This window comes from Cupressus sempervirens, chromosome 10, assembly GCF_028749045.1.
Source record: "Cupressus sempervirens isolate cs-2001-9-10 chromosome 10, ASM2874904v1, whole genome shotgun sequence".
NCBI classification, from domain to species: Eukaryota; Viridiplantae; Streptophyta; class Pinopsida; order Cupressales; family Cupressaceae; genus Cupressus; species Cupressus sempervirens.
In genome coordinates, this window is record NC_143127.1 from 59,908,949 (window position 1) to 59,914,948 (window position 6,000).

Genomic DNA, 6,000 nt, shown 5'->3' on the forward strand with positions numbered 1-6,000 from the left:
ATTGCATTGTTATCATGTTAGTTTGAGATTTGAGTTTGCATTCATAGTTTGAGCTTTCATGGTAGTTTGAGTTTGCATTAATAGAGTTTTCATGGTGATTTTGTAGGTGCATACTAACCATTTGGTAGCTGGTTTAGCTTTGCATTTACATTTCTTTTGAATTTACTTGTTAATTTAGCTTGCATGTCTAGTTACTTTCTTTGTTGCATTTCATATTTTCACCATTGAATGCCTTCAAGTATGGCTTTCTCCATAGCCATTTTTTGAAGTGTTATTCATTTCATCTAGCCTAAGATCATATTTCATTTTCACTCACACTTGCACATCCACTCAAGAGATTCACTCCATTGTTGTGTTTGGGAGAGCACACCAAACATACCCTCCCCCGCCCCCCCCCCCCCTCTCCCTCCCCTCCCCCCACATCTTAACACACCAACAAAGCCTCTTATGAGTGCCTTTGTTGAGCTATAGAAGTGGTTGAAAGATTGGATTTGTTAGCTACTTAGGGTTGCAAAATCCAAGCAAGCATTAGTTAGTGTTTGTTCCTTGGATTTTGATGAATCTTTGCTACACTTTCAAAGTTTTTAACTAATGTTTGTTTGTTAACTCATGCTACTAACAGGTCACATTTTTTAGCACACAATTTTTTTAGATGTGGTAAAGAGGGACATAGATCTTTTGAATGTAGATCCTCTAAAAGTAGGCAAAGTAACAGAAATGTTGTGATTCAAGAAGACGATGAAAATTCACCAAGTGGACCTGAGGCTGAAGAAAATTTGATGGTGAGAAGAACCTTATGTAATAAGGGAGGTGATGAGGAACCCGTTTTAAGGAGAAGTCTTTTCAAGACAAGATGTAAGATGGCTGAAAAATGTTGTAAAGTGATCATTGACAGTGGAAGTTCTACCAATCTGGCATCAGAAGAGTTAGTTACAAAGTTGCAGTTGCAAAGACTGAAACATCCCAAACCTTATCATGTTTCATGGATCAAAGATGAGCATAAGATATTGGTAAGTGAGCAATGCCTTGTGAAGTTCAAAATTGGATATTACTTTGATGAAGTTTTGTGTGATATTATGCCCATGGATTGTTGTCATATTTTGTTGAGTAGACCTTGGCAATATGATAGATATGTTGTACATGATGGGAGATTGAATCAATATACTCTTTGGGTAAATGGGAAGAAACAAACATTGTTGCCTTTGATCAAAAGTCCAGATGACATTAATTGTACTACTATAAAAAATTTCATGGTTAATGGGAAACAATTTGAAAAAGAAATGAAAAAGAATCAAGTATGCTTTGCTATAATTCCAAGAAAATCGGGTTGTGTCAATGGAGACCGAGTGCAAGAAAATAGTATTAACCGAGTGCTAGTCAGTGGTGACCAAATGATAGATGGTAGTATTGACTAAGTGCCAAAAAAAATTGCAAAGTTGTTGAATGAGTATAAAGAAATTATTGCTGATGATATTCCAGATGGTTTACCTCCAGTAAGAAGTATAAGTCATTGTATGGATCTAATCCCTAGAGCTAGTTTGCCAAACAAAGCACCATATAGATTGACACTTGCAGAGAATGAAGAAATTAACAAATAAGTGCATGAGTTGTTGCAGAAAGGTTTGATCAAAGAAAGCTTGAGTCCATGTGTTGTACCTTCTATATTAGCACCTAAAAAGAATGGAGAACGGAGAATGTGTATTGATTTCAGAGCCATTAACAAGATAATAGTGAAATATAGGTTCTCTATGCAAAGGATGGATGACATAATGGATTGTTTGAGTAGAGCAAAGTATTTTACCAAAATTGATTTGAAGAGTGGCTATCATCATATCAGAATTAGAGAAGGTGATGAATGGAAGACTGCTTTCAAGGCAAAAGATGGTTTGTATGAATGGTTGGTTATGGCTTTTGGTTTGACTAATGCACCTTGTACTTTCATGAGGTTGATGAATGAAGTTTTGAAAAGATTCTTGGGTAAGTTTGTGATTGTTTATTTGGATGATATTTTGATATTCAGCAAGACTAAGGAAGAACATCTTGAGCATATTAGACAAGCATTACAGAGGTTGAAAGAGGAAAATTTGTTAATTAATCTGAAAAAGTGTTCTTTTATGCAAGAAGAGATTGTGTATTTGGGATTTGGGATTTTAGCTGATGGATTGAAGATGGATTCTGAGAAGGTTAAAGCAATTTTGGAATGGCCTACACCTGAGAATGTGGGTGAGGTAAGATTATTTCATGGTTTGGTTAGTTTTTAAAGAAAGTTTATAAAGAATTTCAGTGATGTTTGTAATGCTATGACTGAAACAATGAGGGGAGATAAAAAGGAATTCAAGTGGACACATGGAGCTGATAAGAGTTTTGAGACTTTGAAACAAAAAATTCCTAAATTACCTGTATTGGCTTTACCTGATTTCAACAAAGTATTTCAAGTTGAATGTGATGCAAGTGGTAATGCAATAGGAGTTGTATTAAGTCAAGAAGGTAAGCCTATTGCTTTCTTTAGTGAAAAGTTGAATGATGCTAAAAGGAAGTATTATGTGTATGATCAAGAATTTTATGCCATTGTTCAAGCATTAAAGAAATTGAGACATTATTTGATTCCTAAAGAGTTTGCATTGTATACTGATCATAAAGCTTTACAATACTTGGGAAGTCAACATAAATTGAATCAAAGACATATGAAGTGGGTTGAGTACTTACAGAGTTTTACATTCGTGATCAAGCATAAGAGTGGAGTTAATAAAAAAGTTGTTGATGCATTGAGTAGAAGACATTCTTTGTTGACTGAAATGAAGGTCAAAGTTCTTGGTTTTGATGAAATGAAAGAATTGTATGATATTGATCCTGATTTTTCTAAGGCGTGGAGAGAGTGCAGAGCACCAAATCTAACAGACCACATAAGTAAGTACAATGAATATTTCATTCAAGAAGGTATGTTGTTCAAAGGTATTCAGTTGTGTATTCCTAGAAGTCCTATGAGGTTGAATTTGATTAAGGAAAAGCATAGTGGTGGATTAGTTGGACATTTTGGAATTGATAAGATATTGAGTTTGCTAAAAGAGAAGTATTATTGGCCACAAATGTATAAGGATGTTCAGAAATTTGTAAAGAGTTGTGGAGTTTGTCAAGTTGCAAAAGGAGTGAGTCAAAATATTGGTTTGTATACATCTATTACTGTTCCTAAGAAACCTTAGACTAACATTAGTATGGATTTTGTTCTTGAATTATCTAAAATAGTGAAGGGGTATGATTCTATATTTGTTGTAGTGGACAGATTCTCTAAGATGGCTCATTTCATACTATGAAAGAAGACATCAAATGTTGAGCATGTTGCTGAACTTTTCTTTAAAGAGATTATGAAATTGCATGGATTACCAAGAAGTATTATTTCAAACAGAAATAGTAAGTTTGTTGGTTATTTTTGGAAGACTTTGTGGAAGAAGATGGGCACTGAGCTGAAGTTCAGTTCTACATTCCATCCACAAACAGATAGTCAGACAGAGATTGTGAATAGAAGCTTGGAAAATTTGCTAAGATGTTTAGTTAGAAATAAGCCAAGTAATTGGGAAATGGTATTGGCACAAGCTAAATTTGCATATAATAATTCTGTGAATAAGAGTACAAGGAAGACACCTTTTGAGATTGTTATTGAAATGCATCCTCGAGGTACATCAAATTTGAGAGATGTTGCTAGTGAAGAAAAGAAAAGCGCTGCAGGAGAAGAATTTGCTGATTTTATGGAGTCTTTGCATAAGGAAGTAAAGTTGAGGTTGGAACAAAGCAATCAAAAATATAAGGAGAATGCTGATCAATCTAGAAGACGTCATGATTTTCAAGTTGGTGATGAGGTGATGGTTCATCTAAAGAAAGGAAGATTCCCAGATGGAACATACAGTAAGCTAAAGATGAAAAAATTTGGACCTTGTAAGATCTTGAAGAAATTTGACAGTGGTAATGCTTATAAAGTTGAGTTACCTGATGACATGGATATATCTCCTATATTCAATATTGCTAATTTGTATAAGTATCATGAGTCAAATGATGAAGTTGTTGTATTAGAAGATTATTTTAAGAAGCAGATTGAAGAACTTGAACAGATATTGGATCAGAGAGTTGGTAGGAGCACAAGAGGAGAAGATTACTAGAATATTTGGTAAAGTGGAAGAACAGGCCTATTGAAGATGCTTCATGGATTTCGCAATCTAAGTTGGATTCCACTTAGATTGTGACATCTCAATGATTCAGGAGAATCATTCCTTTCAACCCCGGTTGTCTGATCCAGGAGCATCATGGGTTGCCTTGTTATCCTGCTCATTTTGCTCTCTTCATTAACCGAGTTACCCAATTTATGCCAAGTGACTCTTCATTAACCTAGTTACCCAGTGTTCACCAAGTGACTCTTCATTAACCGAGTTACCTAATGTACGCTAAGTGACTCTTCATTAACAGAGTTACCTAGTGTATGCCAAGTGACTCTTCATTAACCTAGTTACCCAATGTTCGCCAAGTGACTCTTCATTAACCAAGTTACCCAATGTATGCCAAGTGACTCTTCATTAATCTAGTTACCCAGTGTTCGCCAAGTGACTCTTCATTAACCAAGTTACCCAGTGTATGCCAAGTGACTCTTCATTAACCAAGTTACCCAGTGTATGCCAAATGACTCTTAATTAACCAAGTTACCCAATATACGCCAAGCGACTATTCATTCACCGAGTTACCCAGTGTTCATCAAGCGTCAGCATTTGGACGTGATTTCTGCGAGCCAACTTGCAGGATTTATTTTGTTCACGACATTTATGTTTAGATATTTTCTTTAGATGTGTCCAGACCATTGTTGGGTCGGCCTTCCTCTTATGTAATGTTCTAGAATAATTTGTAAGCCATTTTGGCAAGTATATATAGAGTGTTTAGGCTTAAGTAAATTTTTGAGAAGAAGATTAGAGAGCAGAACTGAAAGTGTGAATTTGCAGTTGAATCTTTAAATGTGAATGTATTTGTAATTGAAGATATTTCGATGAATCAATAAAAGTATCACTATTCTTCCTCTTGTGGTTGTTGTTCTTTGTGTTCGCTTCTGTTGTGTTAACTCTTGCGGAGTGATTTGGATAGCTAGGTGAGTCTTTGGCCCTAGTTATTCACCTTATGCATGCATCAATTGGTATCAAAGCTTGAGGTTCATCCTTGTGGAGATTGGATCATGTAGAACCCTAATTTGGATTTGATTGTAGGGTGGCAGATCTGCGGATTTGACCTATTTTCTTTCAAGTATCTCATGATTCTTTCGATTGCCATCATGTGATTTTCTTTTGGTTTTGCTAAGAATCTTGCTATAATTCCTACTGCAAGGGCAATGCCTGGTCTTATATGTACTACATATTGCAACTTTCCAATCATAGATCTATACAATGTTTGATCCACTTCCTTTGATTCATCATTCTTGGTAAGTTTCAATCCAATACACATATGAGTCCCAACTGGTTTGCAGTCTTCCATACCAAACTTTTTCAATATCTCCTTGATGTATTTAGATTAAGTAATGTAGATGTCATTCTTACTCTGATGAATTTGAAGACCAACAAATAATTTGATCTCTCCAAACATTAACATTTCAAATTCCTTGTTCATTTGTTCTGAAAATTCTTTACAAAGATCATCATTTCCTGTGAACAAAGTATCATCTACAAATATCTATGCCAAAACAATCTTATTATCTGGTCCTTCCTTTATGTACAAGCTATTGTTATCATTAGTTCTTTGAAGGCCAATTTGAATAAGATAGTTATGCAATCTTTCATACCATGTTCTAGGGGCTTGTTTCAAACCATACAATGCTTTATGCAATTTGCAGACCATGTCCTTCTTGTCTGGATCAACAAAACCTTCAGGTTGTTCAATGTAACCCTCTTCATCCAATATGCCATTGAGAAATGTTGACTTGACATCCATCTGATAAACTTTGAATCCTTTGTATGCAGCATATGCAAGTAAGGT